Source organism: Balaenoptera borealis (assembly GCF_965194805.1).
Source record: "Balaenoptera borealis genome assembly, chromosome: 17".
Classification (NCBI taxonomy): Eukaryota; Metazoa; Chordata; class Mammalia; order Artiodactyla; family Balaenopteridae; genus Balaenoptera; species Balaenoptera borealis.
This window is the reverse complement of record NC_138876.1, coordinates 79,803,072-79,829,070: the sequence shown is the minus strand read 5'-3', so window position 1 is coordinate 79,829,070 and position 25,999 is coordinate 79,803,072. Positions and strand designations below refer to the sequence as shown.

General features: G+C 37.3%; 1 protein-coding gene and 1 pseudogene across 2 annotated transcripts in view; both read left to right on the top strand.

Annotated features, from left to right (window-relative positions):
- The window catches only part of LOC309615309 (oxygen-regulated protein 1-like), a 168,553-nt gene extending 163,900 nt beyond the window's left edge, over positions 1 to 4,653 (top strand). The window contains exon 6 of the transcript XR_014236717.1: positions 4,599 to 4,653. The gene's annotated coding sequence lies outside the window, so the exon portion shown is untranslated. The remainder of the gene's footprint in view (positions 1 to 4,598) is intronic.
- A 51-nt stretch (positions 4,654 to 4,704) lies between these two features.
- LOC309615323 overlaps positions 4,705 to 25,999 on the top strand; it is a 37,343-nt pseudogene continuing 16,048 nt past the window's right edge. The window contains exons 1-2 of the transcript XR_014249801.1: positions 4,705 to 8,436; positions 21,164 to 21,337. The product of XR_014249801.1 is annotated as an uncharacterized misc_RNA (transcript). The remainder of the gene's footprint in view (positions 8,437 to 21,163; positions 21,338 to 25,999) is intronic.

Genomic DNA, 25,999 nt, shown 5'->3' with positions numbered 1-25,999 from the left:
AGGTTGGAACAGGGAAGTAATAGATTTTTAAAAATTGTAAATATCTCTTTCTAGATAGGAAAATATTGATGACACTTAGAAAATTTGGGAGGAAATTGGCATGTCTAGCATTTCAATATGGAGAAATTAGAAATAGAAAAATTTCAAAATAGAGAAAAGAAATGCCATTGTACTTGAGATGGCAATAAAAGAAGAAATTAACACTTTTCTTGTCAAGTATTCAATGACTTCTACTAAAAAAAAGGGAAAAGGCCTTAAGTGTCAGGCTTGGACAAAAATTTTTATTTGACTCTTTGATAAAGTATTCTTACATTTTTTATAAGTAATATTGTTGCTGTTATAGACACAATTGTGGGACATGAATGCTGGAAGACAGTTTTATATACCTGTTCAACGATGGTTGGCACGCGATCAAGAGGACAGGGAAGTCTGTTGAGAATTTCCTGTTTTAAACAAAGGGCAGTCCATCCTTCCAGGTAGAGAAGGTCCACTCCAGGCAGCACAAGTAAAACTTGTTTGCCTAAATGCTGAAGGACAGAGAAGTTCAATACGTGTTGAGTAAATGAATAATTGAATGAATGAATGATTAAGGAACTGCTTATTCCTCGCCAATTGCTTCTGCTGGTGTGACAGCTGCATCTAAATATTTTTTAGTTGTTTCATGTAGTGGCATTCAGGAATATGTTCTTGTCAACAGTTAACCCTGTAGGAGTGTCAGCTGAAATGCCTCCTAATCAAAAAAAGAAAATTAGGGCTTCCCTGGTGGCGCAGTGGTTGAGAATCTGCCTGCCAATGCAGGGGACACGGATTCGAGCCCTGGTCTGGGAAGATCCCACATGCCCCAGAGCAACTAGGCCTGTGAGCCACAACTACTGAGCCTGCGCATCTGGAGCCTGTGCTCCGCAACAAGAGAGGCCGCGATAGTGAGAGGCCCGCGCACCGCGATGAAGAGTGGCCCCCGCTCGCCGCAACTAGAGAAAGCCCTCGCACAGAAACGAAGACCCAACACAGCCATAAATAAAAATAAATAAATAAATAAATAAATAAATAAACCCAAAGTTTAAAAAAAAGAAAATTAATTCTTAGAAGGTCATGAGAAAATTGAATGTCCAATGAAGTTATTCCTGGGTTAAAAAATGCAAAATCAGTGTATGCTTTCCTTATCAGGCTCAACCTCATTTTTGAAAATTTATCTATTTGATTAGGAAATGAAAACAGAACTGCTCAATGACTTCCTAAGCTTTTGGCCAAAAGCAGAAGTGTGTTTAAGACTCTTGTAAATGTGGCTGAGGAATAGGCTGTGCTCAGAGTCAGTCGCTGCTCGTGGCCACAAGAATTCAGGGCGACTCTGTCCAGAAGAGCTGTTTGCTCTTGTGTCTGCTGGCTTCTGCTTTGGAAGAGAATAGGAAAAGGATATATGAGCATTATTATATGGGCAATTGATAAAAACAGATTTTTCTCCAGTTCACAACATTTTCCATTAAAAATGTGATATCTTAGTTTCTTAAAGAAATAAATACTATGTAAAGATTAAGAAAAGCTCCATAATGTCATAGAATCTAATATTAGGTTTAGATTTATAATAACTTGTATAACTTAATAGGGACCATGAGCTGCTAAAACATTTGCAGAGACTGATGATTCCTTTGTGGTTTTTAAATAAGGTGTAATAAACTCTTTGTTAAGTTTCTGAAGTTAAATTTTTAACTTTTGAAAAGATATGAATAGTTCCATTTGCTGAAAAGTGAATGACTGTTCTCGTCATTCATAAGCATTTCCCTCAACATTTATGAGTATTTTTCTCAACACTCTTCCTCCTCAGCCCACACATTCACCTGGTAGGAGGCGTTCGCCAGGTGCCCTGTTCTACCTACTGTTAGTAATAGATGCAGAGGTCACTTCTGCTTCTTCATCTCTCATTTTTAAAAGAAAAAAATTTATTTTATATTGGAATATAGTTGATTAACAATGTTGTGTTAGTTTCAGGTGTACAGCAAAGTGATTCAGTTATACATATACTTGTATCTATTCTTTTTCAAATTCTTTTCCCATTTGGGTTATTACAGAATATTGAGCAGAGTTCCCTGTGCTATACAGTAGGTCGTGTGTGTGTGTGTGTGTGTGTGTGTGTGTGTGTGTATATATATATATATAATTTTTTTTTAAATTGTGGTAACAAATACATAACATAAAATTTACTGTCTTAAACATTTTGAAGTGTACCTTTCATTTAAGTATATTCACATTGTTGTGCAGCAGATCTCACAAAGCTGAAATTCTGTTTCTTCTTGTGTGAGCTTTGACACAGTGTGTCTTTCAAGGAGTTGGTCCACTTCATCTAGGTTATCAAATTTGTGGACATAGAGTTTTTCATGGTATTCTTTTATTATCATTTAAATTTTCCTTGGGATCTGTAGTGGTTCTCCCTGTTTCATTTCTGATGTTGGTAATTTGTGTTCTCTCTCTTTTTTTCTTAGTTAGCCTGGCTAGAGGCTTATCAATTTTATTGATCTTTCCAAAGAACCAGCTTTTGGTTTCATTGATTTTTTTCTATTGATTTCCTGTTTTCAATTTTATTTCTGCTCTAAGTCTTATTTCTTTTCTTCTTGCTTACTGTGGATTTAATTTGTTCTTCTTTTTCTAGTTTCCTAAGGTAGAAACTTAGATGATTGATTTTAGATCTTTTTTATTTTCTAATGTATGTATTCAGTGCTATAACTTTCTCTAAACATTGTTTTTTCTGCATCCCACACATTTTGCTAGTTGTATTTTCATTTTCATTTAGTTTGAAACATTTAAAAATTTCTCTTGAGATTTCTTCTTTGACCCATGTGTTATTTAGAAGTGTGTTATTTTATCTCCATACATTATGAGATTTTCCAGTTATCTTTCTGTTATTGATTTCTAGTTGAACTCTACTGTGGTCTGAGAGCCAACAATGTATGATTTCTGTTCTTCTAAATTTGTTGATGTATGTTTTATGGTCCAGACTGTGTCTATCTTGGTGAATATCCCCTGTGAGCGTGGGAAGAACGTGCATTCTGCTGTTGCTGGATGAAGTAAGCTATTGATGTGTATTATAAACTGTTGATCAGTAGTGTTACTGAGTTTACCTATGTCCTTATTGATTTTCTGCCTACGGGATCTGTCCATTTCTGAGAGGGGTGTTGAAGCCTCCAGTATGATAGTGGATTCATGTATTTCTCCCTGCAGTTCTATCAGTTTTGCCTCATGTAGTTTGATGCTCTGTTAGGCACATACACATTAAGGATTATCATGTCTTCTTGGAGAATTGACCCCTTCTTTATCATGTAATGCCCTCTTTATTCCTGATAACGTTTCCTGTTTGACATCTGCTCTGTCTGAAATTAGTATAACTGCTTCTGCTTTCTTTAGATTAGTGTTAGCAGGGTATATTTTTCTCCATCAATTTACTTTTTAAAAATTTTTAAACATTTAAAAAAATATTTATTTTGGCTGTGCCAGGTCTTAGTTGCAGTATGTGGGATCTTAGTTGTGATATGCGGACTTCTTAGTTGCGACATGCAGACTTCTTAGTTGCAGCATGCAAACTCTTAGTTGCAGCATGCATGCAGGATCTAGTTCCTTGACCAGGGATCGAACCTGGGCCCCTGCATTGGGAGCGTGGAGTCTTACCCACTGGACCACCAGGGAAGTCCCTCCATCAATTTACTTTTAATCTATGTGTGTATTTATTTTTAAACTGGGTTTCTTATAGACAACATATATATGGGTCTTATTTTTTGATCTACTCTGACAATCTCTGTCTTTTTATTGGTTCTTTTAGACCATTGATGTTCAAAGTGATAATTGATATAATTGGATTAGTATCTACTGTATTTGCTACTGTTTTCTTTTTGTTGCTCTGATTCTTTATTCCTATTTTTATCTTTTACTCTTTTTCTGTCTTTCGTGGCTTCAAGTGAGCATTCAATTGAGAAAATCATTCTGTTTCTCTCCTTTTTTAGCATATCACTTATACTTTTTTCTTTAACTTTACTTAGTGGTTGCCCTAGAGTTTGCCAATATACACTTACAACTGATCCAAGCCCACTTTCAAATTACACTAAATGTCTTCATGAGTAATGTGAATACCTTATAACAAAATAATCTATTCTTTTCCTCTTATCCCTTGTATCATTGCTATAATTCATTTCTCTTATATATAAACAAATGTTATGTATACATACATATAGATAATTGTGGTATTATTCCCCAATTCTCCTGCTACTGTTTACTTTTCAGAGCCTTCATGTAGCTGCTCCACGCATTCTGTCAAGATTTTACGGCTGTATTTGGTGAGACAGGCTGAGGGGAGTGTGTTACCCTATCTTACCCGGACCCGGAGCTTTTGATTAGATATGTGTAAATTTTCTGTCACATGAATAATGCTTGGCATGTAAAGCTTAATTTTCTTTTGGTGTCAGTGACAGTATATGAAGTGCACGTGGCAACAGGTGAGCTTTGGAATGCTGGAACAGTAGCAAATGGCTACATTTCTATCTGTGGGGAAAAAGGAGATACAGGATCCAGACAACTATTTCAATCAAAGAGCTCCTTCAATTTTTTTTTTTTAGTTGTGGCGCACGGGCTTAGCTGCTCCGTGGCATGTGGGATCTTCCCGGACCAGGGCTCAAACCCATGTCTCCTGCATTGGCAGGCGTATTCTTCACCACTGCGCTAACAGGGAAGTACCCCTTCAATTTTTTAAGAGGACAAGTAAGTGACCAAAAAGTCCTTTGTCTGATTTTTAAAAATTTGTAGTAAAAAAATAAAATAAAATTTGCTGTCTTAGCTACAGTTCATCATTGAACAACCCAGGGGTTAGGGGCGCTGACCCTCCACACAGTCAAAAATCCACGTATATCTTACAGTCGGCCCTCCTTATCCAGGGTTCCACATCCGAAGATTTAACCAACTGTGGGTTGTGTAGTACTGTAGTATTTAGTATTGAAAAAGATCTATGCATAAGTGCACCCATGCAGTTCAAGCCCATGTTGTTCAAGGGTCAACTGTATTTCTAAGTGCACAGTTCAGTAGTGCTAAGGATATTTACCTTGCTGTGCAATAGACCTCCAGAAATTTTTCACCTTGCAAAACTGAAGCTCTGCACTCATCGAATAACAGCTCCTCGTTCCCCTTTCCCCCATCCCTTAGTAACAACGATTCTACTTGCTGTCTCTCTGAATTTGAATATATAATCAGAATCATACAATGATTGTCTTTTTGTGAACTAGCTTATTTCACTTAGCATAATGTCCTCAAGGTTCATTCATGTTGTAGAATCTAACAAGATTTCCTTCCTTTATAAGTCTGAATAATATTCCATTGTATGTATACACCACATTTTCTTTATTCATTCATCCACTGATGGACATTTTGGTTATTTCGAACTTTTTTGTTTTTTTACTTTTTAATTTTTTTTGGCCACACCAGCACGTCTTGCGGCTCTTAGTACCCTGCCCAGGGATCGAACCCGGACCCACAGCAGTGGAAGCGCAGAGTCCTAACCACTGGACTGCCAGGGAAGTCCCTCAAACTTTTGACTATTGTGAGTAATGCAGTGGGTGTCCTCTGCCTACCACTGAATTGGTATCCTCAGTTCAATTCTTTTGCATATATACTTAGCAGCAGGAATGCTGGATCATATGGAAGTTCTATTTTTAATTTTTTTAAGGAAACAGTATACCGTTTTCCATAGCCATTGCACTATTTTACAATCCCACCAACAATGCACAAGGGTTCAAGTTTCTTCACATCCTTGGCGACACTTGTTATTTTCTGGTTTTTGACAGTAACCATCCTAATGGGTGTGAGGTGATATCTCACTGTAGTTTTGGTTTGCATTTCTCTAATGTTAAATTAGGTTGACATCGTTTCATATGCTTGTTGGTCATTTGTATATCGTCTTTGTAGAAATGTTTATTCAAGTCTTTTGCTATTTTAAAATCAAGTTATTTATTTGTTGTTGAGTTGAAGGAGTTCTTTGTATATTCTGGATATTAATCTCTTGTTACATATATGATTTGCAAATATTTTCTCCAACTCATATAGCTTTGTGTTGCTATTTATTATCCTTTTTATTTTTTTTCAACTTGAAGGACTCCCTATGGCATTTCTTGTAAGGCAGTCTACTGGAAATGAACTCCCTCAGCTTTTGTTTTATCTGGGAAAGTCTTAATTTCACCTTCATTTTTGAAGGACAGTTTCATCTGATATAGAATTCTTAGTTGACAGGTTTTTCTTCCAGCAGTTTGAATATATTATCCCATTGCCTTCTAGCCTGCATGATTTCTGCTCAGGAAACCACTCATAAACTTATAGAAGCTCACTGGCAGATGATGAGTCACTTTTCTCTTGCTGCTTTCAAGATTCTCTCTTTGTCTTTGACTTTTGACAATTCGATTATAATGTGTCTTGGTTTGGGTCTCTTTAGGTTTATCTTAGTTCAGGTTCATTGATCTTGAATTTGTATGTCCATAAAAGCTCTTTGCCCCTTTCTCTCTCTCTCTTCTCCTTCTGTGACTCCTACAATGCATATACTATTCCGTTTGAGGGTATTCCAAAAGTCCCTTAGGTTCTCTTCACTTTTCTTCATTTTGTTTCTTTTTCTTCCCATTTTGATGGAGTCCCCTCTTCATTATGCATTGGACTGGGTGCTGCAGCTTCTTATCTGGTGTTCAGAATTTTCACAGAAGTATTCTAGTCCATACACTGTGCTTAAAATGGTGTCTCCATGAGGAATGAGGGCTTGCTTCTCCTTAGTCCACCATCTTGCTGAAGTCATTCCCAATTGTCTGATTTTTACACCTACTTTTATATTGTTAAATGAGGATTACTATATACAGTTGACCCTGAGCAACACAGGAGGTTAGGGACACTGACCCCCACGCAGTTGAAAATCTGCATATAACTTTACAGTCGACCCTCCACATCCGTGGTTCCGCATCCGAGGATCCAACCAACTGCGCTGATTGTGTAGTGCTGTGGTGCATGTTTATTGAAAAAAATTCATGTATAAGTGGACCCGTGAAGTCTAAACCTGTGTTGCTCATGGGTTGACCGTATAACAACTTTCATTGTCAAATTTAGAAACTGAATATGTTATTTTTTTTTTACTATTACTAATATTAATATGTAAGTAATATTTAATTTTTTTTAACTGAGTAAATTATAGAGGGCCCATTGTATTTTAGTTATCTCAGCTTTCTGTGATAATCTGAATAATTTTAAATATATCAGCATATTTTCATTACGTTTCCTCTTTTTTTCTTAGCATTCTCTACATCAATCATCATAAATATTGTAACTCATGATTTTCTTTGCTAGTATTTTCTATTATTGCATAGGATGTCCTCCTTTTCTAGCAGATCTCTTTCATGATAAAGAGATGGCAGTGTTATCCATTAACCTTTATCAGGCATTGACTGTATTCTTTGTAAATAAATGCTAATGGATTTATCTGTTATTTATATTTTTTATAGTCCACTTATGCAGAGGCAGAGTGATTGCAAAGGAAGGTAGTATTATTACATATCAGAGGAACTGAGCTCTAATACTGGTTCTGTGCCTCACTGTTCTTTATCTGTAGAGTGGATATGATTTTTTCTCACTGAGTGACTTTTAAGGATAAAATATCGCTATGTGTGAAAATATTTCAAAACATATAAGACACTGAAATGCAAAGCTTATTTTTTGTTTTTGAATTATTTTTTAACCGCTATGCTACATCATGTATTTTCTTGCATTTTAACCTGTATCATTATCGTAGGTTTTATCAAAAGAACTCTGGCTCCTCACTTTTACCCATATTCTGAACACACAAACCATTGGAGCACAAACATGAACAGTTTTGATTGTAGCAGTGCATGGGGACATTGTTCCAGATAAATGTTATAAATTTTCAATAATTTTTGCATCAATATTCTAAAATTACTTTAGAAACATTATTTTTGCAAATGACCCATAAACATTGCTAAAAAATTCCATTCAGGACAGATAAGAGTTTGTTGAATTCAAATGAGTGGAAACATTTAGTATACTTTATAATTATTACATTTATATTATCATTATTTGAAAACATATTTGTAGAGAGTCCTCGAATTTATGCTTTTATAATGAAAAACAGGCAAGAAGGAAGAATTAGAAAACTTGTTATTATGTTCTGTAAATTAATATTATTGTTTTACCTTTACTTTCTTAATTTAGACAGATTTGTGTATTTACTGAATGAACCTAATCCCTTTCACAATGAATTTTTGCTGTATCTTAATTTATACTCATTAGAAATCAGACTCACAGTCTGGATCTAACTATACTTTTTTGATTTGTTACAGATTGACACCTTCTCCCTAGAAGCCATGCACCTTGAGAATTTGTACAAGATTGTCATAGGCCACGATGGGCTTGGACCAGGTAAGAGTCTTCCATAGGTAGATATTCAAGGTCTGATTCTGCTCTGTTCATGTGAAGCCCTGTGCAAACCTAGAAAATAATTGTGGAAAACTCGTAATGAACTGATCTCTAAGTATTGACTATCTGAAATTAGAATATTGTCCCAAATATTCTTTAGATTTTAAGTGGATGTATTGTTTTTCAAAATTATGTAGGCTTTTTCAAGTGGATGCTCTGCCTAGAAAGCTAGAAAGAATGATGCGTAAGAACTGGGGGAATTGGGGATTTATACGCTGTGGCACGTGGCAGTGTTCCAGAACGCTGCTGGTGGACATAGCGGCAGTGTCCTCCGACGGTGACAGTCTGTTAAGTGCTAATGATGGTGCCAGCAGTGGCACCTTCCGGAGACTGTCCTGGCGGCCTTGCTGTGTTTTCTGCTGCCATTTTGTTCATGCTTCTATCTCAGTTTTCCCATCATTTTTGTGAGATGACCAGTATTTTCATTTTCTGCTACTGTATAAGATTGCCATAAGATAAACAAAATCCTTTAACGAAAGTGCATATACCACAAAAAGGATAAAAAAAAAACCCAAAACATGAAACAAGACAATAAGCTCTTTTACTTAAAAGTGTCAACATATACCTTTCAAAATGTTAAGAACAAAGTTCTCATACCAATTTATAGTGGACATGTGTTTAAATAATGAGGAAATTAGCCAGTTGGCAAAGCTGGTTCAAAGGAGGTTACACAAAACTGAAAAATATATACTTATAACCAGTGAAAACAAAAAGAATGATAAATAAGATTGATAAATTAAATTAAAGATATGGCTAATGTCCTAAGATAATAAAAACATAACTTTGAGGTTATTTTCTCTCTTGGGCAAAATCCATTTATATTTTGACCAGACCCAAGTCTTTTGCATCTTATTTTTCTGTCAGTTGACAACTAATTTTACAGAGTTTGGGCTCCGATCCACAGTAAATACTAAGGTAATATTCCATTTCTGCAGGGAGTCAGGCAGGCTTGTAGGACAGTGAATGCTCTGGTACAACAATAAAAGGATGTGTTAATGTGCCCAACTAACACTTATATGGCAACTAATTCAATTTTGTAAATATATTTGGTGGACCTGCTATGTATCAAGTGCTGTACTGAGTATTTTCTATGGTAAATATGGAAATAATTTTCTGTTGTTTATAAGCTACCCAGTCTGTGGTATTTTGTTATAACAGCCCAAGCAGATGAAGACAGTATTTTAATTTGACAGATAAATTTCTCATTTTGCCCTACCCCAAATATCCAAATAAAATTGAATTTATGTTACTTCTGAGGATATTCACTGTTGGTGGCACAATGTGAGTATCCCATGGAGTCTGCATTCTCCAGAAGAACAGCTGTAGACCAGCAGCACTGCTACACGCATGTGCAGGTATTCAAAGGTAAATGTGTACAAAGTGAATCAAGAAGTATAGTAAAGGACTAATGTATAACAACTAAGGAGGGCTCATGCCAGGAAACTGAAGGATAGTTCAGTATTAGGAAATCTATTAATAAAATACATCACCTCAGAAGGTTGAAGCAGAAAAATTATTCGTAAGCAGTCAAATAATACCATTATTAAAAATTCTTTGAAAATCTGGAACAGAAAAAATACTTTAAAATTATTTAACTCAAGATGACCACTTAATAAACAATGAAATCCATTAAAATTAGAAATACAATAAGGGTGTTTCTCATTATGAGAATAGTCATTCTTTGGAAAGCATTTGTATATTTTTTTTTTTAAGTTATAATTTTGGAAAGAAGAACATGAATTTATTGCTTACAGGTGATAGAAATGTCTAGTAAACTGCAAAGAAGATCAACTGAAAAATGGATGAATGAAGAGAATTTATAAAGCGATTAGAATTTAAATCAATATACAATAACTGGAGGCTGTTTTTCTTACATTGAAAATATGAGATATAAAAGATCTTATTCAGAGTAGCAGCAAAAAATTATAAAATATATAATAATTAACATCAACAATAAGAAATACATGCCCATCTGAATTATTAGACTGGCTTTGTCTGAAAGTCATATTGAGAAGTAACAGGAAGTTCTAGCCAAGAAAGTTTGGTTTATAGATTCTATCCCTCTTTCAGATTAAGTGAACCTATTTGTTCTTTAACGATTTATTTACCAATGATCTCAGCTAGCTGTAGATCCAGTCGTTGTTTGCAGTATTCCAACAGCACTGTTTTCTTGTTTTGATTTGTTTTGTGTTTTGGTGAGAGAGGTGAAGATTTTGTGCTTACATATATTTACATATATAGTTTAGGCCCCAGCTGCCTGTGTCTGTGGTGTATTGGCAGTTATAAAACTACAGAATTTTGTTTAACCAAATTGCACCCAGGTCTGTCCATTTGTTTGGGCAAAAACAATCTGATGCAAGATTTATTTTTACATAAGATAAGCTCTCAGACTATGATGGAGAGAATCTCCTGCAATGGTTTCTTTACAGGAAGACTATCAGTCTCACTCTGGGCACCAAGCTAGGCCTCTATCTATTAATTCAGGACTCCATGTATGTGTGTGTGTATATATACATTCATTTTTTCTCTCTTCACATAGGTACTACATCGTCTTATTAGTGTTGTTCCAAGGCTTTTGGTTGCTATTGTAAATAACCCCTTTATCCATAATAAAGCTAACATATACACAAATATATAAAAATCTGTAGTTTTTATATGTTTTGTTCATTCAGTATTTATTAAGTGCCTATTATATGTCAGGCACTGGTCTAGATATATATTTATCTTGAATCGTACCACTTTACTCCACTCTAATTAATTTAAAGAGTTTTTTCAGATTTTACAAATATAATAAATTTATCTACTACTTCCCAATAGTTATATCTATTGATTTGGTTTTAACCACTTTTCCACTGGCAAGAACATCCTTAAGAAAGTGAAATAATGTTGGTAATATTGGCATTCTCATTTTGTGATTAATTTTAATGGGATGTTTTTATTGTTTTTTAAGAGTTGGGTATTTGAAAAGGCATCAATAAATAATACCATTTTCTTCCGCTCCTGTGTACAGAATCAATTAAGAGATAAGATACAGAACACAGACGAATAGAAATCAAAATCTCAGCTTTATTACTGATGGAATCAAGTGGGGTTACTGGCTCTGTTTGTGAGCCCACAGGACTTGCTAACCATCCCCAGAATGAGACAAGCTTACCTCCCCAAATGTAGGCAGTGTTGGGCAACCACAGGCTCCCCCGGGGGGCTGCGCTCACCGGTGACGGAGAATGCTAGAGAGAGGGCCTTCGTGAGGGCGGCTTCCCTGGGATAGAAAGGGCACAGCTGGAATACTTAGCTCCGTTCAGTCACCAGCCTAAGGGCCGCACCCTCTTCTCTGGTCTCAGTGGGAGGGAGTGTTGAGCATCGCCTGGGGAAAGGAGGGTCCCCCTTACGTTGCTGGTGATGTGGTTAGTGATTTTTACATACTTGTCCCGTACAGTGGTAAGAGAGTAATCTATTTCTAATTTTACTAAGAACCCTATTAAGATGATTGAAAAATGAAAAATGAATGTGAAGACATTTCTCTTTGGCATCTACTGGCTTCAATACGTTTTTTCATGTTGGGCTTAGAGTTATGTTACTTGAATAAACACATTTTCTTAAAACTAAATAATATTTCCATTCTTATATTAAACTCTTTACTCATGGTGAATAGCTCCTTAACTCGATAATTTAAATGAGATTTCTAATTTTTTTTGTTTTTCAACAAGTTTTGAACACTTACCTTTTTTTTTTTAATTGAAAGATAGTTGACATACAATGTTATGTTAGTTTCAGGTGTACTGCGTAATGATTTGACATTTGCAAACATTATGAAATGATCACCATGAGAAGTCTAGCAAGCATCTGTCCCCACACAAAGTTATTACAATATTATTGACCATACTCCTTATGCTATATTACAAGGCTGACAAGGATATAGTTACATTACATTCTTGTAACTTAATTATTATATAACTGGAGGTTTGTACCACTTAATTTCCTTCACCTATTTTGCCTCCCCTCTACTCCCTCCCTCTGGCAGCCACCCATTTGTTCTCTGTATCTATGAGTCTGTTTTTGTTTTGTTTTGTTTTTTAGATTTAACATGTAAGTGAGATCAGGCAGTATTCATATTTGTATTTGGGGATCTAATTTAGTGATCTTATCTAAAGAATATTTCTAAGCACCTACTGTGTCTGGCATTGTTCTGAGAGCTGGTATATAGCTATACACAGAGTAGACAAAAATTCATGCCCCCAAGAAGCTTACATTTCAAGATAAAATGGCATGTAAAGGTATACTGAAAGCTAAAAACCATCAAATATATGATGACGTAACCTTTATCATCATAATCATACAAAGTAGTCACCAATGCCCAAATAATATATATTTAATTTTATAATGCATCCATTTATTTTACCTCAAGTCTCTGAGACTTATAGAACAGAAATGGGTTTTTACACTAGGATAATCTATCTTTCTGGAAACGTTTCCGTTGAGTGTTATTTGGGGTGGGGTGGTCTCAGGGGCTTACTGACCAGCATGGGAAGAAGGCATTAGAGATTTTCCGTGGAAATTCCACCAAATTGCCAAGCAGCATGTAGATTATTAAGGGTTACTGACATTCTACCTTTTGACTAATTAAAAACATTTAGCTGAGAGATATTATAGAATGTATTATTAGGAGGTTTCAATGTAGAATTGAATAGGAAGAAAAGCTTTAAAAGCAAGAATTACTTGCTAATACTTAAAACGTTTTATAGGTCTCTTTGATGTTATTTTCAACAAAGGAAATGTATGCATTTTCCAAAGTCATGAAATGAGGCATCTTTCTCTGACTCTTGACAATGGCTCTGTCACTGGAATGGTACATAGAAATTTTTCTTTTTGCTGTTTGTCAATCGTATTGTATCCGTATATAATATATTTTTGCATAAGGCACTTTTATAAGATTATCAGTTTATATTTTCCTTTGGCTTTTACTTTCACTTTTTTCATTGTTCTGTTTTGCCTCACTAATTTTTGAGAAACGGATACATAAATGGTCCTAAATTTCAGAAATTAGAATTTCGAAGAGAAAAAGTAGACCACATCTCTGATAACATTCAAAATTTTAATGAACCTCCTAAAAGAGACAATCTGACTTCTCAAAGGCCCCTTGGGGGACCACATTATTAAGGAGAAAAACAATAATTTCACATAACTATGCTTTGTTAGTCTAGGTTTGAAACGGAGCTTTTAATATATAAGGCTTTTAAAAATGTCTTTTAAAAATACATGCATATTATTTATTTTGAAAAATGAGAAGGCATAGGGTAGCATGCACTGTTTTAAGTGCTTAATGTGTGTTACAACATCAGCCTTTGTATCTGCCCTTTGGGAGAATGCATTGTTATCCCTTCCTGACAGAGGAGGAGCCTGCCTGTGGAAGGACTAGCTGCCCAAGGTCTCAGCTAGTAAGTGTGGAAGCAGGATGAGCCCAGGCCACCTGACTTCAGCTTTCATTCTACGGCTTTCTCGTATGATGTTACATAATTTTCACAGTGCTCTTTTACTCATGCATGTTTGTTAACTTAAGGATAATAATAATTACTGAAAAAGAAAACCCATGTAATTTGTAAGGCTGAAATTAAGGCTAAGTGATTAATCAGTCACATTGCCTTCATGAAAACTTTTCTTTGCTCTGGACTCAGAAAGTTACCCCCTACTGTATTTTGTAGCACATTCTGCTTAGTAAAGGTCCTAGTCAATAAGAGCTTAATAAATATGAATGTAGTGGATATGGGATCTACCCAATTAAATTAAGAGTTCAAAAAATGTTCTGTTACTTTATTTTTCTAAAATCAAATTAAATCTACCTCTAAGCCCCTATCCCACTAGGTTGGAGAGAGATTCCATCTTATTTATTACGAGGTTCATCTTGTTGCACGCAAGATTTCACCTGGTACGGGGTCTCAGAATAGCTGGTGACAGCTCCCTTAGCTCCAGTCCACAGCTCTTCTACTTCGGCAACTTTGCTAGAACCAGTCTTGTTGGCAGCTTGCCGGGTGAGGGACTGGGTCTGGAATCGTGTCCTCTCAGCCTGTCCTGTGCCTTAACCAGCACGAGGAGCCCCACCCCTTCCCCGATGGGCTTCTCAGCACGAGAAGCTAGGTTCAGGCTTTCCTGTGCACTTTGGAACTGAGGCCGGCAACCATGTGTTGGTGTTTTAAACTCAAGTATCACTTCCTAAAGGTTTTTAATAACTTGAAAAAAGCAGAGGCATCTATTCTGTTTGCTTTGGGACAGAGATAGCTGAAATGGAGAACCCGGTGAGGTCTGTTGGTCGCGGTTTGATTGCATGGAATTTGATATTTAGAGCATTAAAGTAGGCGTTCAGCCCATTGCAGAGCGCAGTGCAGAGACGCCCCAGGCCTTCTGCAAATGAGCACGCCACGTCTCAACTGCATGTGATTTGTCCCAACGGCTGGGGCCGTTCCTCTGAGGCCTCGTGAGGGGGTACCCGTGTGTGAAGCAGGAGCTGAACGGAGAACACCCTTGTCTCAAAGGGCAGACGGGAAAGGACAGGTCCGCGTGAGTCAGAACCCGGCCTTTAACCGCGAGCTCAGTCCGCCGCCGCTCCTGCGAGTACAGCTGAGAGGCAGAGCAAGGAGCAGCGGAGCCCGGGGGCTGTTAGCACGGGGAGGTAGCACGGATGCCCGTGTTATCGGGACCCGGTTCCTCCTGCCGGGGTCCAGCCCGCACCCCACAACACCAGGAGTGGGCCCTGGCCCCCCGGGCTCTCGCAGGCCGGAGCAGCCCGAGCGCTAGGGCGAAGTGGCGGATCAGACCGCAGCTGCTGAGCGTCTAGAATGGAAGTGTTTCAGTACTTACAGAACGAGCGGCTCTCCGGACGCGTGCAGTTCGCTATCGGCGCCCACACACGGGGAGGTGGCTGCGATCCTTGAGGGCGGCACAGGAAATCTTGTCACTTCTTTTTTTTAAAACATCGGTAAAAATCTTCAGCTTAAAGTAAGGTTTTAGAGGTCTCCCTGGCTTATGACGTACTTGAAGGTCAGTTACTTTTGTCCATCTGCCTCCTAAAATCGGGGACTCAAACATTCTATACAGGTCTCTAGCTTTTCGGTATTTCTGTTAAAAATTCAAAGCCTGGTCTTAGAAAAATTATTGCATTGGAAAGTTATCGCTAAAAGATCTGAAATTTTAAAGAGCCTTTCCAGGAAGCCAAGGCTCCTGAGTACTCTGTAAATCACAGGAAAATGTGCCATAATTCTGGCCAAAGGTGAATTTCCTGATTTTGTAAGAAGATCAGCAAGGAGAGCTAGGAGAGGAGATGGACTCATAGGCTTGGGTGTCTGTTGCCTGGAAAAGGCTGAACTAGCTTTCTCGTATTTGTATGACACCCTTAACCCCTGAATAATCAGACAAGCAAACAATAGTAGCGTGTCTTTACCTAAAACTGACCCATGAAAATGATCTAAGGACTCCTTTAGTGTCATTAACAGATTGGCCAGGACTGAAGCATTTCTAGTCTAAATTTAACGCTTTTACCCACCAGGCACACCCCAGATTGGCCCCTTGGTGTGGCCATGGGACATCGAGGGCAGTGAGGGCTCCTCCTGTGGGTCCCGTGTGGCCACCTGTTTGGTGCATATGGACCCGCGTCATGGCTGGAGGACTCTCCACCTCCTAATGGCGTCCACCTTTTAAACAACATTGATGTTTCACCTTTACGTTGGTATTATTAGAAAGAAGACCACAGACCCAAAACAGAGTCACTTACGCTAGACCATGTCGCCAAACTGGGACTTAATACCTCATCTAACTGAAGTTTTACCCTCCTCCAGAAATGTACTCTTAACTGGTCGGTCAGGAATTTTCTGGAATTACCTCAGCTCCAATGAGGTAATCTGTCACGTGGGCCCTCTCCATCCGCAAAGGAAGACGAGTAACCCACCTAATAAGACCCTTTTGTCCCCAAAGGGAGATGACTTAATCCGAAATAATCTTTTTATTTGTTTGTTTATGACTCCCTTGTCTCGCCTTTAAAAACCTCTCCCTCTCTGCAGCCCTTTGAGGCTCCCCTCTACTTGCTACCTGGGAGGCTGCCTGGGTCATGAATCATTCAGTAAAGCCAATTAGATCTTTAAGATTTACTCAGTAGATTTTTTGTTATTTAACAGCACTTTCATGGAGAAGGTTCTGCACGGAACTCTCATCATATGTATTTTCCTTCTGCCACTTCCATCGTAGTGTTTTCTTTATATTATAACTTGTTTAGTGACTCATTGATATGGTTGTCTAAAATTCTCCACCTGAAATTTTGGTAGTGATACGGACCAGGGTTCTTGGCCTCTGTAATCAATAGAAATTGACTAGAGGCCAGACAAGAGGTTCAGGTGAGGCTTTACTGGGACCCCTGCAGCCGCAGGAGGGAGTGAGAACAAGTAACAGGTTCCCTTGCTTGCTCCCTGAGGGGGGGGCAAGCTTGTTTCTTACATGGGGTGAGGGGAGGGGTGTGTCCAGGGGTCAGGCTGGAGGGGTGGCTTAGGTGTTTTGCCCACTGCTTAGGGGGTGTTGTGTGCAGGGGGCATGCGCAGTACCCTGCTTTTGCTCCCAACACCCTGCTTTTGCTCCTGGCTCTTCAGATTTAGCAGTTGGGGTTTTTTGGTCTTTTTGTATCTTTTGTCCAGAATTTGCCCCAACTGTGCATGCACGCGGTTATTTTTAGTCCCATATAGTTTCTTTGTATTTTTGTTCCTTGAGGAGAGATGTGTCCAGGTGCAAGCATTTCAGCACTGCAGCAAAGGGTCCCAGGTTCCAACCTGTCTCAGTAGTGGGTCTTTTTAGTCAAAATGCATGTGCTTTTTTGCTCTTAGGATATAGTACAGATGCATAACAACAGGCATATTATTGTTCACTTTCACTGTATCTGACCAGAAATCCCTGGGCTGGACTGACTTTACTTTTGAAAATAGAATGGTAACAATTATCTTAATTACCCTCATTTGCATAGAGCCTGTGATAAGGCTTGCTTACGATCTCTAAAGGAATTTAAGATGCAGCCCATGTTACTATAACTTAAATACCTAACAGTGCCTGGGTCCTGGTAGCAACTCAACAAATGCTGATTGTATAAATTGAATGAATAAAAGCACTAATGTTTCCAATGTGTCTGCCATTGTATAATTCTTATAGGCAAACACATTTATGTTTAACCGAGCAATGCTGATCCTATAACAAACGTTTCTATTTCTGTTGCCATAGAATTGTTATGCTGTAGGAATAAGTCACTTTAACAGACTCGGGTGGAGTAGGGATTCAAGTTAGCATGAATGCAAACAGTGTGCCGTTCACTAGCAACAACTGTAAGGTTGTTAATTTAAAGAAGAAAAACAAGCCTCAAAACAGCATGGGTGGAACTTGTCACTACACATGAATACAAAGGGAAAAAAGGTGTAGGATTTGTAGGAAAGACAAGCTGAAGGGTGACCAGTATATCAAAGACAGTGCACACGCAGATACACCCTACACTGGTAGGATCCTTGTTTGTGGGCGAGGGTCTAGTTTGCAGAAACTAGGAATGATTCTCTCATCTCAGACCTATCTAATTTTGCCTCTTCACTCAAAATATATTTCTACACATGCAAATAACTAAAAGGTTAAAGACTATTCATATTTTGACCAAGTTGCTTATGAAACATATAGATGGGCTAGGTATACACAGTGCTAGACCAGTGGGTTGAAAAGTATAAAATTCAGTGAAAGACATACTTAGTTTCATGCAAATAATGATAAACCATGTTCTTAGTCGGTCTATGTCTCTGTCAATGAAAAAAATTAATCAGTAGTCAATATAAGAAAGAAATAGAAAATAGAAAATACAGTCCGAGCCAAACTGCGGACTGTAGCCCGGGAGACGGCCTCTCGGAGAGCTCTGAGAACTGTTCCAAAGAGGTAAGTGGGGGAGGTCAGTGTGTGTGTGATTTTGGAGGAGGGGGTACGTGCAGTCAAGCATGAATCCCAGCAGAAGCTTGCTGCTAGTCACAAGGAAGAGACATCTTAGTTAATGGTTTTAGTGCTCTTCGAAGTATGGGAAGATGCAAAAATCCAGGTTCATAAAACATTTCTGCTGAAAATATCTAACCATCTGAAGGTCTGTTCTGCAGTTTCCCCAGAGCGCAGAGTGCCTCATCCTGATCTTTGCCCTGAACTCCTTTCAGGATGTACTGTAGGTCAGTGGCTGCGGTGGCTATTGAATGACTTGATTCTTGTAGAACTGGATGGTGGGCAACATTCTTTATTTTACAGTCCCCTCCCTTTTGGTCTTAATTTTGACCCAGGTTTGGAAGGCATTTAGTGGCTAATTTGTCCCATGGTGCTAGGAACGCTCATTCCCAGGTCAGGTGAGGATTTCATCGATAAGCCAGTCAGTGCTGTTCCTGGATTAGGCCCTGTTAACAGTAACCAAAGGCCTCTCGGCTGCCTGTCCTACTAGTCTGCTATGGTCCAGGAAATGCTTTCCTCTCATTGCTTCCTGCCATAGCTAGAGCTACACGGTTACAATCATTGACCTTATAGAACTATGTATTTGGTTAATTGTTTCAAGTTGCCTAGTCATCGTTAATTTTATCTGAGGCTTAGTCACACATTTGGTAATGCAAGAACCAATAATCTCGTAAAATAGGCAAGTAATGTAGCTAATAACATTAATATGGTCATAAGTAAGTATTTAAGCTAAGAACTTAGGTGCAGCCCAGGATCTCCCCAGGTCCTCTGACCGGTCAGTTCTGCACTAATCGCTCTCTTGAAGGGAAATGGTATATTGGCATTTTACATAAAGTTCACCAAAGATGTCTGCACGTACAAGGTGAGTGGTGGGTCATCGTGACCCCTTATAGGATTGAGAAAGAAATGTTATCTTCTAAAGACTTACAAGGCTAGCTCCAGAAGGAGAAAAATTGATCTTTATGGTTGAGCAGGTATTTCTGCCATTGGGGAGGTCTGGTTAATGCATAATGAAGATGCATAACACACACTAGAAGGCAAAGAGAAAGCCAAAGGGCAGAGAAAAAGTTTTATGTTTAAATTTTTCTTGTCTTGCCTTAAAATGTGAATTTTTATTTCATCAGCTCTGGAGTGTGAGCTTCACAAGCGCTTCTCAGTTCTGGGATGGCTAGAGGGGGCTGGAGCTGGATAATTCCCTTCCCCTAGTTCAGCTGGGCTCTGATAAAACCTAAAAAGATTAGGCTCGGGGTAACTAGTTTTTCCTATGGGCAGTCCTTGTTAAGAAGAACAGAGTGAAGCCCTGAAGTAGTGGTTAAACCTGAGTGTTCTTACGCTGGGTGTGATAAAGAGTTGAGGAAAGAAGTGAGAGGACAAAGAAGGGTATGAGCTAAATGTGGTGAACTGGGGAATGAGCACGATCTGTCCATCAAAGTCCTTCTGCCTTTGGAGACAGGATGCTCTGGGAGGACACCGCTCACACGAGGGTTTTATGACCTGCTTCGTGGGAAGGTCAGGAAACCCTTCCTGCACCTGCCAGCTTGAAATATTCAATACACCAAGGTGCCATATTTTTGGGTAGTGTGTCCTAAACCCGATCACCTGGAATGGTGAATTTTACAGGGAATAATCCCATTTTTCATTGTCAAAAGGAGAGGAAAAGACATTACATGAAGAAATTATGAGATTAGAAATTAGCAAAACAGAGAACTTTTTTTAGAGCTAACAAAACATTTATTGGTTTCTTCCTTATTCTCCTGAGTTTAGTGCCTTTTCTCTCCCCAAACCTAAGGAATTCACCTTTATCATGCTGGCCTTACATATTATATTATTATTTGTATATGGGGTTGTGTCCTCTGCTTGGCCATGGACAAATCAAAGCCAGAGTTTTATTATATCCGTAACAAGAACAAAAGGTAGAAGTTGCTTAATTTATATTTATATTATAAGAGAGAGACGGACAACAGACATTTGGTTCTTACCTACAAGAAACTCACATTGGAGGGCAAAGATCAGAATGCAATTATCTTTTGCAAATAAAATAATAGATACTATTGGAAATTTTAATTCATTCTCACAAAACTTATTTTCTAGAACTCTTAAATCTTATAAGAAAACTTTTTAAAGCAAAAGGTGAAAAAAGTGAAATGTTTTCTAATATTAGATTATAAATGCCGTGAAAGCGAGGTGATTTTGGTGATCTGAAGGGTGTGTAGATCACTCCTATAATTTATAATCATCTAATTCTTGAATGCTTTGCTCTACAGTCTTTGAGTAATTTGTGGGAACTCTGTTTACTGGTGAAAATTGGTTTATGTTTAAATGTAAACGGACTTGTAAGAATTGCCCTCTTTTTCATCAATATTTTAGAGTGTTTTCCACAAGGGAAATCTCACATGTCAGCATCCCCTGTTCACATACAGAGGTGGGCAGCTCTGGAGGGAATCACCACACACTGCACTCAGCTTACGTGAAGCGCCTCTGAGATTCAGAGCCCTTTGTCCTCTTTCTCAGCTAATCACATGGTCCCTGTTTCTGGATCTTATGGAACAGGGTGAAGCATCTTCTAGATTTGTCATGAGGACTTGAAAATGAAGCAAAATTATATTCTTGTGAAATGACTGGTTTTAAATTCTGTCCTTCAGTGTTTGCTCATATTTGTGAAATAATGTTCTATTGATTGTAGGGTACAGGAGACACTGTCATTTTAAAATTAAGAAGAACTTGGAAAATGCATGTGTAAGCCTGGAATCTGCGAAGAGCCCAGGGTTGTTTGTTGGACTTCAGGCAGATAGACAGGCAAAACCAGTTGCGTATACTGAGAATGGGAATGTTTTCTTCTATCCACAAGTCATCAAATGTACGTTTACCCTGAAATACTTCCGTTTTGGTGTGCTTTGCGATGGTTTGTGTACAGTGTCTGATAATCTCATCATATTTTCCTATTTGTTATTCTAGAAACAGTGAAAAACACCATAATGAAGACCCTTACCTCAAATTCTCAGATATTTAGAGAGTTTTTGCTACCTTAAGCTCCTTTATAGTTTTTTAAATTGAGTGCGTGCATTTTTAAAAATTGGGTGTGTGTATGTGCGTGTGCACTTGTGTTTTGTTATTTAAGGATGTCTCCGTATACACTGAGAGGAGATGGGGCTGTTAGAGACATTCTCAACTTCATTGCTATTAATTTTTAATATTCATAGTGTAAAAGGAGATAAAAAGATCAACACTAATGGGATTTGAATTAAAAATAGGATTTGGGACAAAAATCCAAGGATAGGACAGAAATGTGAATATTTTGAAACTGGTTTCTCTCATATTTAAGTTCAGATTATCTAGCAAATTGAAGTAAGGATCTGAGGAATTTATTTAAACAGTTTAAGCTTAGAATATATTTGCCTGAACAAAGCTTAATGAGGTATCTCTATTGTGTTCTTAAATTACCTCAAATCTCAGTTTACTATCTAATTTTTACCTGATTTAGTTCCATGGATTTTGGCTTAATCAAAATCTAGATGATTTTCTTAGTCAGTCTGACTCTTATTTAACTTCTCTTTTCTTAGCAAGGTCTACCTATACTTTATATGGAGACGTATACAATTCTGTAAGTTTTAAAAATATATATCCTATCAGATGGGTGATATATAAATATAATATATATCTTTAGGGTAATATACCTATATCTATATATCTATATCTTTATATTATATATTATTGTATATATTTATATATACAATATCCTATAGAAGATAGTTTAAAATAAGAATATGATAGTTTAAAATAAGAATATAATGAGCTTGATTTAACATAATGGTGTATCTGGCCCTGTTCTTTGTGTTATCGGCATCAATTCCTTCTCAGCCTTTAGTTGCCATATTTAAAATTTTGCAAATTGTTGGGCTAGTACACCTTAACTGACTGCCACCCACACCCACTCCCTCCACCCTCCGTTTCCCACAGGCTGGCACAGAGTGGCACTCCTACTCAACAAAATGGGTTTGCCATCTGTCTCTGGAGCTCTTGAGAGACAGCAGAAAGACCCAGGGTGGAGTAGTCGAGAAAGCAGGGAGAAATAGCTAGCAGGGGGCAGCAACCGCGCTGGAAGAGCACAGGGGGGAAGGAGGACTGACACAGAGGAAGGGGCAGTGGGGAAAAGATGAGGAAGAAGAGCCAGCAATAATTTAGAAAAGGAGAAGAGTAGAAGAAAAATAATTTGTGGCAATAAACGAGAGAGATCATAAAAGGCTGTATTTGCCGATTTAGGGTATCAGTACAAACAGAACAAATAGAAACAAAGTCATTCTTTTTTATAGGCTCTACAATTTAGTTCTTTCTCTAGAGCATGGATGATTTGAGTTTTCTTCTCTGTAGACCAGCTGTGTTGTCTTGGTGAAGCCAACTAACATGGGAGAGTTTTGGTTTCTGTGTCTGTGTAACCCAGATAGCAGCAGTAACTTCCCTCTCTCCCCTGGAGAGCTGGTGGGGATCAAAGGAGTAACTGTATATGAAAGTTCTTGTTTCGGTAATAATAGCTAACATTTGTGGGCAGTTATTTTAATGCAGATGCTGCAAAGCATGGGTTATCTCATTTTATGTCACTTTGAGAAGTAGGTATACTATTTTTATTGTGTTTTGAAACTGCACTCTTATTATTTGATAATGTTTTTGAAAAAATAATTGAGTATCTCAGTGATGTGAATTAACTTTAAAAGCTTATAGCCAATAGAGCTGGGACTGATTCTTTTGATGCTATGTTGATTAAACTGGTTGATAGACATCTGTAATCTGTTTATATAATTGATTTTCTCCCTTTATTATTTTTATTATACAAATAATACATGTAATTTAGTGGAAAGTTTTGAAAATTTGCTCATGTAAAAATCTATCCAGAGATAAAAACTATTTACATTTTGAGGTATATCTTTTCGTGATTTTTTTTTCTATGAAGTTATCAACTTTTTTCTATAAATATACTCAAAGTATTTATATTTTTAAACATAAAATTGGGCTGCAGTCTTGTATATGTAAAACAATTTTATCTGCCTTTTTATTTTAAAAATGATTTTCATCAATACACGTAGATTTATACCATATTTTCAAATGAGTTTCATTGATGCATTTATTACAAATTATTTAACCAATCCCCCGATGTTGGATATTTTATTGTTTAATTTTTTTGTTATTATAAACAATATTGGGATGATCATTCACATACATACATATTTTTGTAGTAGTCTGAAATTTTTTCTTAGCATAAATTACCAGAAGAGGAATTGTTTGCTCAATTTAGATACAATAGACCTTTTAAATCTGAATGTCCCATAGCGATACTAGCAGTCTCGGCAATGAGAAGTGGGGCTTTGGCGCTAGTTGTCAGTCCTGTGGCGAATTGCCTAAAGGTTCTCGTTTGTCTTGGCTGTACAGAGAGCTTCCTCTTGTGCTGAGTTTGGACTATTAGGTATCATGCTTAGATCTTACAGGTTATTCTTAGATGCAAATACATGATGGTACTATTTGACAAAACTCATTGAAATTATTGTATGTAAATTCTATCTCAATAAAGCTGATTTAAAATTTAAAAAAGATCAATGATCACAGATCACCGTAACAAATATAATGGTAATGAAAACGTTTAAAATATTGTGAGAATTACCAAAATGTTTCACAGAGACATGAAGTGAGCAAATGCTCTTGGAAAAATGGCACCAATAGACTTGCTCAATGGAGGGTTGCCACAAACCTTCAATTTGTAAAAAATGCAGTATCTTCAAAGTACAGGAAAGCAAAGTGCAATAAAATGAAGTATGCCTGTGTTTTTTTAGAACAGTTTTAGGTGCTTAGCAAAATCGAGGGGAAGGTACAGAGATTTCCCGTATACCTCCTGCCCCACAAATGCATAGCCTTTCCCATCAACATCCCCCATCAAACGGTACATCTGTTGCAAACTGATGAACCTACATTGACACATCATAATCCCTCAAAGTCCATAGTTAACATTACGGTTCACTCTTGGTGTTGTACACTCTGTGGGTCTGGACAAATGTGTAATGACTTGCATCCATCATTATGGTATCTACAGAATATTTTCACTGACGTAAGAATCCTCACATTAATTGATTTTTGAATATAGAATCAGCCTTGCATACCTGGGATAAATCCCACTTGATACTGGTGTATTAATATTTTTATAGACTGTTGGATTCAATTTGCTAATATCTTGTTGAGGATTTCTACATTGGTGTTCATCAGAGGTATTGGTCTATAGTTTTATTTTCTTGTGATGTCTTTGTCTGGTTTGGGTATTAGGGTAATGCTGGCCTCATAGAATGAGTTATGAAGTATTCCCTCTGCTTTCATCCTCTGAAAGAAATTTTGGATAATTGGAATTGGTATAATTTCTTCCTTAAATGTTTGATAGCATTCTTCAGTGAACCATCTGGGCCTGATGCTTTCTGTTTTAGAAGATTATCAAGTATTGGTTCAGTTTCTTTAACGGATACAGGCCTATTCAAATTGTCTATTTCTTATGTGAACTTCAAAGAATTGTGTTTTTCAAGGAATTGCTCCATTTCATCTAGGTTATCAAATCTGTGGGTATAGAGTTGTTCATTGTATTCCTTTATTATCCTTTTAATGTCCATAGGCTATATAGTGATGCCCCCTCTTTCATTTCTGATGTTAGCAATTTGTGTTTTTTCACTTTTTTCTTAGTTAGCCTGACTAGAGGCTTATCGATTTTATTCATCTTTTCAAAGAGCCAGCTTTTGGTTTCATTGATTTTCTCTATTGACTTTCTGTTCTCAGTCTCCATTGGTTTCTGCTCTACTTCATTACGGTGTGTCTTTTACAACTTAAATAGACTTGATAGGTTCTCGGAAGACAAGAGATACCTCTCATTCCCTCTTTTAATCTTTTTTCTATAAATTACTTAACTTCTCTGTGACTTGGTTTCTTCATCTACAATTTGGTTAGGATTTGGTTTAATTAATTAATTGTGTATTGAGACTTTATAATAAAAGCCGTTTATTCCACTACTATTTAGCTGGTGCAGCAAAACTTCTTCATTTGCTCTTTCATAAATTTACATTTACAGTACTATGAACCTTATGTATAGGAGAAAGTGTGAAGAGATCTGACTTCATGTGCTTACTATTGCACCCATGGAGACGGTTCTCAATGGATTATCTGGGTATATGGATGATTTGAAAGTTCTGTTCATTCTTACTGTTCCAGATAAATAGCCCATCCTTATAATTCCATATAAGACCACACTGTGCCAGGTATCATTTAAAGATGTTTAATCAATGTAACTTGTGACTTTTCCTTAACTTCAATTTCCTGTTACTTTTTTAGAACATCTAGGTAATAGTGAACATATCTGAGTTTTATAGGTATCATAACAGAGCCTTAAATTATGCACAGTAATTATGCATAATAATCCTTTTGCTCTAATTCCAGCCCAGTTTTATGGTATTAGGCATCCTCTGTATACAAATTGTGAGGCTCTGGGTATTAGTAACAT